Source organism: Aythya ferina (assembly GCF_964211825.1).
Source record: "Aythya ferina genome assembly, chromosome: 4".
NCBI lineage: Eukaryota > Metazoa > Chordata > Aves > Anseriformes > Anatidae > Aythya > Aythya ferina.
The window spans coordinates 56,534,058-56,548,219 of NC_140300.1; the positions used below are offsets into that span (position 1 = coordinate 56,534,058).

A 14,162-nucleotide genomic window follows, 5' to 3' on the forward strand; every position below is an offset into this window, starting at 1 on the left:
TTAATTGGTTTCTGTATGCATAGCTATTTATGCTAAAAGCTTTCATTTAAACAAATACCTTAGTGCAGTTAGCGCAACGCAAAAGCAATTGAGAGTCATTTGCCATTTGTTTCTCTGTTCATTATACAACTACTCTGATCCTAGGCACAAATGGAGCAGTGCTGGGAGACATGCTATGACAGCGTACAAAATGCCAGTGCCTGGTCCTGAAGGACTTTCAGTCAAAAAATAAATAAAATTAAAACTTTCAGTAATAGTTACCCTGCAGGTCTGATGAAAAGGGCCACATCTAAGTAATATTATTGCAGAAGTTCACTGAGACTCCGACCAATGCAAAATAAAACTAGATGCTGTACTAAGTAACAACACTTGCCTCAACTTTCTTTCTCTGCTCTTAATCAGGGCCCCCATCCTTCCCAGGAGCACAGCCAATAATCAGATGGGAAGCCTGGGGCTAGATAAAAAAAGAATTCATTCTCCTCAGCTTTATGACAGCTTTCAAGCAGACAGTTGTTTGAAACTGCTTTCAATTTTGGAACATTAGAAATGGCCCCAGCAAAGACAGATCTGTGAGTTAGGCACAGAAGACTGCCAGCAGCAAGAAACAAGTTGTCAATGAAATTTACTACCTCCCCATCTGATGGAAGCTAACATGTCTTTGCAGACGGTAACAAATGCATGAAAATATGCTTTAGTCCAACAAAAAGTTTATTTTGTCACATCTGGAAAGAATATAGCGTTGTCCCTTTCCCAACCTGCAAACAGAGGAAGCAGCCTGCTAGTACAGGTAGACCAAATTCATGCCTGAAGTACCAGCTTCTGGAGTCCTTGAATTGCATCCAAATCTGAGCTTCCAGTTTTCTGTCATCAAATACATCAGTGCAGGCCTGAATCTGCAGAAAGCCTAATTCAATTGCTCTGGCAAACACAACTCACTTCTTGACTGTGCATGGGTTGTAACCTCACAACTCACTGCTAGACACACACAGCTCGCATGCCCCTCAAACCCCAGCTGTACAAACACAGTGGGCTCACCCCGAAGAGTTGCTGTACAGCCTGTATATCATGCTCATCTACCATAAAGCCTACTTGCTATTGTTCCTAGCAGCACTCTGAGGGAACATCTGGAAACACAGCAGGGGCTCAGTGCTTGGTATATAACCAAGTTTTTAGGACAGGACAGCCTGATGAATTTGAGCATGTCCAGCAAGGATTCTGGGTGCTCTTGTTGTCTGCACGTGTCTAGCCAGCACGTAAATCCTATGAGCACACAACGTGTGCCACCGAGACAGTAATATTCACAGCCAAGAAGAATAAGTGTGCCTCACGTTTCTATTAGTATGGTATTATCTTGCTGTAAATATTAACTTTGCTGTAGTTTAGAACTCTAACTGTAAATTAATGGAAAGCTGATGGGAACATAAGGAGACTATGCTCTTAATGATCTTAATAGTACCTTTCAGCACGCCAATGGGAATTATGGGGAGATGCATTTTGAGATATTATTTCTAGTGCCATTAGAGCCTTAAGACACACAGATAAAAGCGTAAGATGACATCAATATACTTAAGGAGGATTTTAGTGACTTTTTTAATAACTTCTTAATCACAAAAGTGCTTCTAATGCAATTGTTTCCAGCATGTAATTCAAACTGAAAGTTAATGTTTAACAGGAATAGATGTAATGAAACAGTTTTAGAAGGATTTCTTGTTAGAATATCTGTTTCTCCAATTAGCAGAAGCTAATGTTTTAATATTGAACACTGTCACTGCAGAAGATGAAAGCTCTGAATGTTTCAAAGATAAGCAACACTGCTTCTTTCAGCCCATTTTGCGACAGAAACTAATCACTTTCTGATACATGCCACTTAAAAATGCTGAGGGTGACAAGAGATAAATCTCACACGTTATTAGGAGAGCAGCAGCTCAGAACATTTTTACACTGAGACAAAAATATGTATGAGAGAGACTATTCTGGTTTTGCAAAACAGACATCTACCCCAATCATTCTCTAAATGAGTTAAATGCTTCCACTTGAAGCAAAGAAACTTCTCAATGGAAACAGGACAAGCTACTAGAGCTCTGCTGGATCATGTACGTGTTCAAAATGGTAGCTCCTGAGCTGACCTAGGGACATTCCTCAAGTTAGCCCTGTCCTATGGAAGAGTTCTACAACAAGATCCAGCTCTTACCACCACACAGTGTAATGTAAGTCGGCAAGACGTGTTCTGGGTCACCATCAGAGAACCCTACTGATACTAGAAGGCCTCAGGTAATGTACAGATTTCCTCACAATTTCAGTATAAATACAATTAACTGGATTAAGAAATAAAATCTTGCACCATTTGGGTCTCTTTCTGAGGGGTGAAACTAGTTGGAATTCTACAGGAAAAAAACAAAACAAAACAAAACAAAAAACAAACAAACAAAAAAAAAAAAAAAAAAACAAGCTTCCTTGCTCACATTGACCAATGGGGTATACATGTATACCACCAGCCCTTTGAAGTCCCCCATTCCAGATTCAGGCAGGCCTCCAGAGCACGCAGGCTCTACAGTGAAGCACCCCAGCAATAACAACCAGCTTTGCAACCGTGCTGCCTGTAACCTCTCTGGAAAGCAGTTTCAAGAGCCTCCATCACAGCCATTATAGGGAAGAAAGAAATCCATAAGCACTCATGCAATATACCTGCCTATCACCAGCCATTCACATGAAGGAACAGACAGGACGCTATTTATGAAAACCAGGAAACTGTCTCAGAAATAGAAATACCAAAGTTATGAAGCACCAACTGCACTGCTGTAGGCACACACAGATCTTGCTACATCTTTCTTCAGGGCGGGAAAAGGTTAATTTACAGAAAAGTCCACAGAAAGCCTCAGCCAAGGAACCACTCCACACTTGCCTTTGTTCAGGCTAATCTCTATCTGCAAACAGCAACTTTCCACACCAGTGCTGCCATACAAATCCTGCTGGGCTGTGCGAGGGAAGCCCCGGTCAGGAGCTAGCATGAGCACCACAAAAACCAGAGCCTCCTTCCCAGAGCTAAGCAAGGCCTTGCTGCAGCACTTCGCGCTCTGGAGTGTGACCTCCTCAGCTCTTGCATCCCCTGCTAAAGCCCACTGCAGAGCAAGTAGGTCTCAACTTCTCACAGCACAATTCTCTGCACAACCCCTCCCTCACCCCAGCCTTCCAGCTTTCAAACCACAGGCTATAAACAGCAGTTTCTGCTCTTACCTGGCTTCCTCCAGCTTTGTTTCTCCTTCAGATCGCTGTTCACAAAGATCTTGTTATTTTCCTGAAGCCAAGCACCAACTCCCTGTCACCACAGTGAGATTTTTCTTTTCCCTGCTCCCCTACCTTACCTCTCCTGCCAGAGCACCCAGCTGCAATCATTCCTCACCCCCAGGTGTAGCTCAGGGCTAATTAGGTATTGGGGCTCTTTTCTGCTAAGTCTGAAATCCCACCACAACTTTCCATCCCGATGGGGGAAAAGAGGGCAGATTTAAATCCCTGTTATGTACAGAAGACATTCAGGAGCTTTGGGGTTGCTTTTGCACTTGAACAGAGCAGGAAGCAGACTGCTTTCCACCACTGCAAAGATCTGCAGCAGTTTAAGAAAGACATTTAGTTTTGCTTTGAGATGGATCCATATGTTTTAAAATCTACAGGGATAAACTGAGATAGACTTGCTTGCTCCAGAAGAGCAAACAGCTCAAAATTTAGGTTGTTTTGCTGAGATCAAAGAGACACTATGCAGGTTAAACTGACTGTGACCTCTGTCCCTTAGATTGCAAATGAGTGTCCTGGTCACCTGGGTACACTCACATGGGGGTACTTGGTCTGACTAGAAAAAAGATTCTTGCCTTTACTGCAGCAAAGGTGAACACAGAGCACTCTCACCACCACGCTTCAGCAGGTTCAGGAGCAAAGCGAGGAGCTGCTCCTTAGCCCAGCATGAAAGAACTCAACTGAATAGCCCAATTTTTTGGTTTTGCATGTAAAGAAAGTAACCTCTGCAGCCTGGTGGTTAGATCTGCACAAGGGAAGACGCGGATTTCAGTCCCTCTTTTAGCAACTATCCTACACTAGTAATTCATAAGAACTAGAATCCCCATCTTCCCTTTTCTTTGGGAGTGCTCTCGCCAGCAAATGACACTCATGGTTCTTGATCCAAAGCATATTTAATTATTCCATGCAAAACTTCACGAAAGGGAATTCAGTGAGCAGGAGGCTGGAACACTTTACATGCTGGCAATTAGGGCATTGCCTTTCAAAGTCCTGAAAGCAGTGAATAAATGGACTTTGTGTACCTATGCCTGCATGAATGCTCTAATCATTAAGCTCTCGGATAAATGAGGAGAGGATATAAGCCACTCTTGCCTCTTACCAGCCTAAGATAAATAAAACCTTTCTATCCCAATGTCCTTTTAAACACAAACAAAAACTACCCATAACATGTCAACCCACCAAGGTGCAAAACATGTTCTCCACCTGACCCTTCAGGCTGGACTGTGGCATGGGCCACTGCCATGTAGGGTCACCTGGACCCCAACACCCACTGAATAACTGTCCCTTCCAGAGACACCCAGCGCTGGGCTACCCACTTCTCTTCCTGGGCTGGTATCCAATTTAAACTGAGCTCTTCAGCACCATCAAGTCCGAGACACCCCTGGGCATACGTGCCTGGAGAGAACTCTATTAGCAGAGAAGTGATTACAGATCCTTTCATGCAAAATTGCAGGAGGACATAAATTTTAACCATACAAACATACATACCGATTAAATCCATTTGTGGATCTAACCTTTAGTCCTTTTAAAAATAAAATTAACCATAGAACCTACTTTCTCTTTCCCATCTAACCTGGGAATAAAAGAGCCAATAAGCTCACAGCAAGGCCGCAAACCAGTCTGGAAATAAAAAAGACAAAGTCAATTTGCTTAACATCTACCCTAGTCAAATGAACCCCAAGTTTGTTGTGCATTTATCCTTACAGCACATTCAACTGTTCAGCATTCAATTTCAGCAACAAGATGCTGAAATGCTCAAAGGCAAACCTGTTCTGGTATAATCGGTTTATGCACATGCACAGTGTGCTGTTCATTGTATGCCCAGTACAAACCCCTTCTCTGTGCTAGAAGACAGAAGGGCTGTGGAGGTTTACTGGTCACAAAAGAGAATTTTTTCTGTATGTCACAATATAAACTAGCAAATACGTCTTGAAGCCATACCCTTACATTATAATGCAGGATAAAATCAAAACCATACCAAGATACATCTTTAAAACAATGCAATCTATATATTCATATATTCTCCTTCTCAGACACTGAAAATACGGGCAAAATGTTAGTTTGAAATCTGTGCAGCAGGCTCCCTGACTAACATTTGGCTGTCAATAAAGAGATTACTGTAGGATTAAGCCTTACCTTGGGAGATAGAGAAAAAACAAATCTCTAATTATCTCTACTCTTGTACTCTGGCCATGATTTCTGTTTCTCTGGGGAAAAATAAGCCTTGTGTTGTCTTAAGTTTAATGTGTGTATTCTTTCAGTTAGTTTTAATATATTTTAAAGTATTAATAAGGTAACTTCTCACTTTTTTTTTCCCATCTTTACACGTGCTTTTTAATAGGAATATTTTTGTAATTGTTCTTGCAGCATATACACTTACTGATGCTACACAGCCTTGTTTTATACATTTTACCCTATATCCTGATCTTCCCTTTCAAGAATGACCTAAAACACCTGAATCACTACAGAAGAATGAATTTTGGATTTGTAATCAAACAGTTTACCTTTTGTTACTAATTAACTGTACTACTGACAAATATTTGCAAAGCAAAGTCTGTTTGTTAATGACTAAACACCAGCATGAACAGAAGTAACCTTCCTCATTTTGAGAGGAATGCCATTCAAATACCATCTTATTCTTTCTCCTACAGACAAAGTTGAAGTTGGAATTAAAATAAGTGTGAACAAAAAAAGAAGTCTTGATCTAGAAAAATTATATCATGGTTCTGCTGAGTGGAGTGAAGAGGGAAGGAAAATTAAGGACATACTTTCTAATAATGTGAGAGAAAACAACCCAGTATGCAACTGAGGGAGAGAAGGAGAAGTTAACGGCGGAAGAGAGCTGCAGTTTAAAGTAAGAAAAGCACAGCAGAGTGCTTTCGGTGAATTTGCTGAGGAGGAAAGAGAAGGATGAATGAATAGAATGTGGTAGAATGATGAAGAAAAGGTGTGTAGAAATGAGGGTGGCTGACCGGATGTCACAGTGAGGTAAATGAAGGGAGCAAGGGAAAAGCATGAGGCAGACATGAGAAAGAAATACAAATAGTTCAGTGAGAAGGAAAACCGCAATGATTACTGATGCTGCAGATGCAGAAGAAATGAAAATTACCAGGAAAAAATCACTAGACTGTACTACAAAACATGAGATAGAAAAGGAAAGCAAAAACATGAGAGAGAGAAAAAAAAACAAAACAAAAAAAAAAAAAAACACCAGGCTATTTGTTATGTCTTCATTTGTATTAAATCTAATTTAAATTACAACGCTACTGTTTGACTTAGAGGACGTCAGGAAAGCTCTACAAAATATTTTCTTTCCCTGGAAAGTGAATGTCCAACTCACTTTTCCTGAAATGTTCCTATTCTGTTAGGAAAAGGAGAACAAAATATGTTATTCTGACTTAAACTGAATTGGTGTTAAGTTTGCCTAACCAATCAAAAAGACTCCTTATGGGTTAATCTATAACTAAACTTTTCCTGTATGAATTGCTGTAGGGTTTCTGGGAAGTTATTGTTCAAATATCACATTCTTTTCAATGAATTAACTTTCCAGGAGGCTGCAATCCTGCAGCCTCCCATCTGCTAAAACTGTTAGATTGGACGCTATTTGCAGGAAAAACATGATGTCACGGGACACTCGGCCTAAACAGGCACCTAGTCTAAAGACAAAAATGGGAAGGAGGCACAGAAGTGTTTCTTGCATAGAACTCCCTCTTCCCATTTGTACTTGTTTTTTGCTCTCTCATGATGTCTTTCAATTTCCAGTCCTCACCTCTCCTCATATCCAAAGTTACTTCTAAGCTCCATGCTTTATCTCTTATCATTACTTCCACATCACCCCTTTTTCTCTCCCACCCAATCTTTATTTACTAGATACTCTGCCTGCTACAAAGACTCGTATGTCTGCTGTGAAAGGTTACATGCTCCCCTTGTTATTTTGGGCACATCTGCCTGTCCAGGTATCTTCATTCTCAGGTGGCTGTCACTCAGACGCTTTCCATGAGCCCAGATAAGAAGTTTCTTAGCCAGTGCTAGTTAAGGGGTCAGTTGAGGATGTGAGTGTGCTTGTAATACATGAAGCTCTTGGTGTGTGCTGGCACAAGAAATACATATTTATAAGTCACACACACATACACAAAGGCACCACCAACAAAGACTTTCAAGCATATAAAAAAGAACATTTTTCAATTATGTGTTGTGATGTGTATGCCCAGGGGTTTAACACATATGTGTGTGTATATGATAGGTGTGCTGATGATAAGAAATGTTTTCAGTTCTTGCCGATCTTTTCCTTACCCCTAGGACTTGTTATAGAAGAAAACACATTTCCAAAAATATATTACAAAAAATACAGCAAGATAGTTGTTTTGATAACAGGCATTTAAGAAGTACAAAAGCAGTTCAATCTTGTATCACAGTTCAATTGTAGCTAGAGTTCTTCTGGCTTCTTTAAAGACATCAACTTTATGTATTTTACGGAATAAATAAGCTTATATGCAAAATTAATTGCTATGTGTCACAAATTTGTAAGACTTTTTACCCTTTCCTTCTGGAATCAACTAACCTAACTGATTAGTCACACAAGACAAAAACCTTTTCAAAGCTTCCCTCCAAAGAACATTTGTGTTTGAATTATGATAGACCTAAAAGATGAACTAGTCAAATGTTTTCCAAATCCTGAGTAAATTGGCTTTGTGTTGAGATGAGTTGTCTTCCTCCCCCACAAAGGAATTTCAAAGGTGTGAGTAACTCAATGTACTTGTATTTTTCAACAGAAATAACAGATGTTCTCAAGTTTCTCCAAGCTGTGACTCCAACTGTTGTGCTGAAGAAAGTCATGACCCAGCTCCTACAAACATATTAAAACTGATTTTATTTCGCCTTACATTTTATTAGCCAGTTGCTCTGTCTATTTATACTATTAAACATGAAGCTTTCAACGACAAAGGGACTCATCACACACTAATTGAAACCAATGTCAGCACTCCAACTGGGTGCCAGAGTCCTTTACAAACATTGGCAAGCATACTCGGTGAACTCAAATTTTTAAAAGTCCAGTCTCTGCATAATTTTGAATGCCTTGAGGTAATCAGAATACCAAAATAATAGGCACGAGAGCCAAAGCAGTTTGTCAGGGAGCTGTCCCTTCGTAGTTATACCTCAAAACTATAAGAACAGAACTGCCATCTCTCTATTTTAGAACAGCGGTATTGTTAGATGCCTGCTTGTATAAAACATGCCTGACTCAATGATGCAAACATAGGATAACGCTCACGAACTGTTAATTGAGAATGAGCCCAGTACAGGGCACGACTCAATCCAGTTCACAGTGGACAAGTGAACCTGAAAAAACACACAACTATCGTTTGCATGTTCTCCTTAGTCCATCTCATCTCCTACCTGTGAGCTTGACAAGAGGTAGCACATGATGTGCGGCTTCTGAATTAGGCATATACCAATCAGCCATCTAGCACACCTTATGGAAATGGTAACAGGCCAGGTTGTTCTAAAACCTTTTCACCATGGGAGCACTCATGTCAATTTTTCTCTCCCCACCTGTCAATGCTCACAAAACTTGTAGGGTTTCAAGTGTCTTTGATATGTAAAAACAATTTTCCTCTTAAGTGTGGCTGAAAACAGTCCATAGATTCCAAACTTGTTATGAACAAAATGATAGACCAAGACATGAAACCAGGTAAAATAGCTGTATTGCACAAAATTAACGTGCCCCATGCTGAATGCATAAAAATCGCTTGATTGACAAGCCCTGCAATGTAATTACCATTGTGAAATCATTAACTAATACCATGTTAACTCTGTGGAGCTCTGCAAACAAATATTCTCTTTTAGTTTGCCAGTAAACTAAGAGGACAGTATCTTTCTCTTCAGGATGTGCAGGCTGCAATATTAAAGAATTTGTTATCCCAGTCAGACAAGTCTATCACAGCACAGTCTTCACTCAAAATCTCTGTTGATAACACCAGCCATTTGTTAGAGCCATATCCATAATCCCAAGAAACTGTCTTAAGAACAATACAAGTTGCACTTTGTTGCTTTAGGAGAGATCAGATGATTAAAAGCAACAAAAATGATTATTTTTCTCTCTTTCATAGCAAATTGCACAAATTTTAGTTTAATGAAGCCAAGGAAAGCATCAGCCTGTCTTCTTACAGCACTGTCTCAGTTGAAATATAATTTTGAAGAATACGAAATGTTTTGATTGCTGACAATTGAACTGACTTTATACAAAATAATTTCTGTGCTGCCTCATTTTCTCACACAATAGATAATTGTTTAGGGCCCCGGCTTGCTACACATTCATGCCTCTGAGACTTCTGCACATAAAGGAGGAGGGAGCCTTCCTTACCTTTAGTCAGAGAGGTTTTGTCTGTGTGTGGTAATGGTTTATTTATAAAATAGAAAAAAGGCACATCTAACGTAATCTTGGAGTGTAACTAGAAAAGGACAGATATTTGACCAACTGCTTTGGTTCATGCACCCAATATAATATTCATAATATTTGGTATTACCAACACCTCAGTAAGTCTACTGTCAAAGACTGGACATCTTCCAGCTGAAGGCATTAGGAGGGAATGAAGTCATAGAAATCATGGAAAGAAGGCAGGCTTACTGCAGAGAGCTGTGACGTAGCAAACAACTATACAGAAGTCAGGTTTCATTTGTTTGCTTCCCACACAACATCTCTTTTATGCAGGCTGCCATACAGAATAAAACAAATGTCCTTCATAAACTCTAGCGTGTTACATCAATAGAGCCATCTTTATCAACTGTACTTGTAATCTTGCCAAAGAACAATATGAAAGTTGTTTGACAAGACCTGCTTTTTCTGAATAAAACAGGCATTTCATGGTCATGAATGAAAATGTGATATTATAGCTCCTAAATATTGAAAGCCTGTAGATCTCCCAGTTCCCTAGCTCTCTGTCCACCCCTCAGTGATGACTTACGTCTCTAAAAACCTTAAATTGCATACCCTGGTTATTAACCTATATTCTGCTCCACTCTCACCCCTTCCAGTTGCTTTTCAGAAGGCATAGCTTACAACACAATCTTCACTTTACCTACACGTGAGATAATAAAATCAAAACATTTCCAAAATGAACAGAAACAACCAACCACTTCATATCAGCTCTTCATAAAACAGAATTATGCAGAACAGCATGCAGCCCCATTCTGAAGACAAAAATTAAAAGCAGATGTGGCCACTGTTTGTCCAGTCAGCATTGTGGACAGATACAACTGTGATGCTGGTGGGGGACCTATAAAAACCACCACTGTGCTCCTATCCCACCATCCTCAGCATGATCCTCACTGAGTGAGACAAATGGGGTGACTGCGAGCCCTCGGGGTGCAGGCTGGTGATACTACTAAGCCAGTAATGGTCACATCCACAGAAGGCACAGTCCCAGCCTCCCTTTTAGCCCCTCTCTTAGCCCCTATGGCAGATTTGTTCCTGGAATCAACAGATGTAAGAGACTTCAATATGGCAAATTAAACATCCTATGTTGGAGCTATTTTTGGAAGTTATTGACAGATTTGCAAGCAAGACAATTTAATTTGCTTCAGTTTTATTATTAATTTTTAAAATTTAAAATTCCTGCACCCCAAAACTACCCACATTGTAGCTTGCACTTTGCAGACAAAACAAAGAGGCTCTTTTGTCTCGGAAGTGCTTATTATTTATTATTTGGCTCACAGAGAGAAGATGAGCACGAAGAGAATGTGATGCTGGTTCATATGAAAGCGTCTAGCAAAACAGTTGTGTTGCTACGCTTAGAGTCTGACAAACCTAGGGGCAGAGAAGAGATGTTTGACAAAGCACAGGAAGATGGGCTTATGGGTATTTACAGAGATTTTGTGCTATGTGTAACCAGCAGCATGGGTGGAAACCTGAAAGTGTATGTACAACAGTGCTTTAAAAGACTGACATGATTTATATAATGGCAGCGACAGACTACTTCTTGGTATTGTAGAACAGACGGCTTGAAAAGTAAAGAGAAGTTGGTCGTATTTCATACAGTGAAGGAACGGGAGTCAATGGCATTGTGCAAAACAGAGGAGTGACAGGACTGGGACAAAGAGCCAAGAAAATAACCTTTGTAAATGGACTGAAAGACAATGAAAGTGTTGTTAAGCACACATAACTCCCAGCAGGCTATTTTGGGGAAGAAGAGGGTAGAAGGCCACAAGAGCTGAGAAGGTAAGCAAGACATGCCTGAAAAAGATAAAAAGCAGTAACTGGATGGAAATCAACTGTTGAAAACAGACTAGAGCCCACAGATTAACAACCTGAACAGCTGGTTTGGATGAGATGAGGCAGCACAAGTGCATTCTACCACTACATGTCCCGTAATTAAAGGTTAGGAATATTTTGTAAGAAATTCACATAAATATGAGACTGCAGTCTGGAAAGCAGCAATAATGAAGGCTGTAACTGAGAAATAGTACTGGTCCTGAAACATGTAAGCACTTGCTGAACTTCAGATAAGCTGGACAGTTCTTGGTCTTTCTTAAAACAGATGTGAACCTCGATTAAGCTTAAGGCAATTTCATTCCAGTTACTGTCTTTCTCCCAGTGTCTCTGGTTTTACCACTGAGACCCAAAAACTGTGAGCAAAAATGAGAGCCTTAAGAAAAGGCCTGTCTCCTGCTGGAGCTCTTGAGAACTGATCTGGGGATACGAAGAAGTATATTTGGATTAGCAGGCTACCCGGAGATTCTCCCAGCATACATGTACTAAATTCCCCTGGATGATAAAGGTCTGGCTGTAGTATAAACAGTAATGAAATTCCTGCTTTGTCCAAGAAACAAACCTTTTTTTTTTTTTTTTTCTTATTCTGGCCAGGTGTCATTCTGTCAGGGAAAAGGGATTTGCTGTAAGCCTTTAAGAGTAGTACACTGACCAATCCTGTATTAAAAAGTTCCATGTGGACAAATCAGACTACAACATTTAGGGAGACTCAGGAGAGTCTATAGAGTACTTTCATGCAGCAATAGCAAGGAATACTCTGACAGCTAGGAAACTTCAGCTGTGAGCTGCTAATTATCATGTGCTCCAAACCTCTTCTCACAGACTAAAACCCTTGGCAGTTGAAGCTCTGCAGTCTCTGAAAGCTTATCTGGAGTTTATCCTCCAGAGGCTGTGAGAAGGAGAAGGGGAGTGACCCTTCCCTGACTAATTATGTAGCTTTATGTGCCTTCTCAGATGGAGACTTCTGAGGAGGAACCTGAAAGAAATTTCAGTTTCAAAGGCTGTTATACACTCTTGCTGTACTTTTTCCTGCCTTAGAAAAAGAGTTACTCAATTTTGCACTTATCTAAACAAATGCTGTTTGAAATATATGCCCCTGAGAAATGGTCTATCACCCTTTCCCAGGAGGAGAAAAAGTTGCCTTGGTATAATCAATGCCTCTTTCTGTGCCTGCATACAGTCTGCTGTTTTGATCCCAAGCTGTATCCAGCCTGAGAAGAAATGGTACCTCCCCAAGGTTGCCTTACAGTGGAAAAATGTGCACCTTTACAGCATGGCCTGTAAGGAATCAAAGACATGACTACCCTGTGGTGGTAGCTCGTAGCATTAGCAAGATGAAATAGTCCTGTAAATTTTTAATATTCTGTATCTTGTGCCTTGCTAGTACTCTCCCCCTTCCCGCTTCTAGGGTTGAAACCAATTTGTGTTTTGTTCTGATCTACAAGTCTATGAACTTCTAAATACAGAGCCATCAGGTCTTGCAATTAGACAGTTATTTATGACACACTGTCTGGGTTGTCTGGCAGACTTTCACATGACACTGTCTTCTTAGCATAGTAATGTTTCATCTGGTATTTGGTAGAATACAGATAGTTTTTATATCTTTGTACATTATCTGCTAAATGCATTTGTTGAGCAACACTTCTTACCTAAATAAAAGCAGAGCACTACATTTGGTGTTCACTTCTTACTGACGGATTCCCTCATACTCAATTGTGGAATTGCCTTAATTCTCTCTATACTGTTTCCAGCTGTAGTGTGTTTCTTTAAGAAAGGGGTTTTGTTCCCTCAATCTTGGCAAGACTAAATCTGATCACTTTTAAGCCACTATTCTGCATTTATATATAAAGAGAAGGAAAGAGAAAGTACCCTTCTACAAACTCATCGGAAGTTTGCATCTTGGAGATCATTATCTTACTGTTTTCCTGTACTCGGCAAATAGAAAACCACAAGCTTGTGCTCATGGTATCAGCACTCAAGGCTCTAGCTTAAAAATAAAACAAAAAACATGGTAGCCATAAACTTAGTATTTTGCTTGTGTTGTTGCCAGTTCTCTTGTTTGTGTGAATGATCTCTGTGCAGTCACTGTAGGGGAAAAAAATAAAATAATAATAAATAATTAAAAAACTCTATTGCTGGCCCAGAATTAGAATATAGTTGATTTTTGCTTGTGTTATATTTCAAGTTCCTGTCTGCAATAATTAATTATAAACCATCACTCTCAGGCCTTCTTCTCTATTACTGTTTTCTAAACAGCAGTGCTTGATTTTGTATATATAATGATTATTATTTCTTCCCAGGTGTATTACCTTACATTTATCTATATTAAATCTCATTTCACTTTCCTCTGTCCATCTCTGAGAAGTTGCCCCTGGCCTTATTCTCCAGTGAGGAGAGATCCTTCCTCAGAGCTGCTTTGTTTATGGGATACATTGCTGGGAGGGCGTAATAGGTGAAATAATCGTGTAGCTCTTCTAGACTTTTCATTTCCTCTTTCCTGCATTCCAATTCTGCTCCCTCTGATGTAGTCATTGACTTCAATTCAATCAAGAACAAGCATTTAAAGAGCTGGCCCATTGTATGGATAATGGCAACAGTCCAGTTA

General features: G+C 40.0%; 1 protein-coding gene across 7 annotated transcripts in view; it reads right to left on the reverse strand.

Annotated features, from left to right (window-relative positions):
* The window catches only part of LOC311436376 (putative claudin-24), a 55,010-nt gene that overhangs the window by 28,601 nt on the left and 12,247 nt on the right, over positions 1 to 14,162 (reverse strand). For 2 of the 7 annotated variants that reach the window (XR_014692790.1, XM_084518498.1), the window contains exon 1: positions 3,235 to 3,346. The exons of 3 other annotated variants lie outside the window; for them this stretch is intronic. The gene's annotated coding sequence lies outside the window, so the exon portion shown is untranslated. 2 more of the 7 variants (XR_014692788.1, XR_014692789.1) reach the window with 2 other exon arrangements.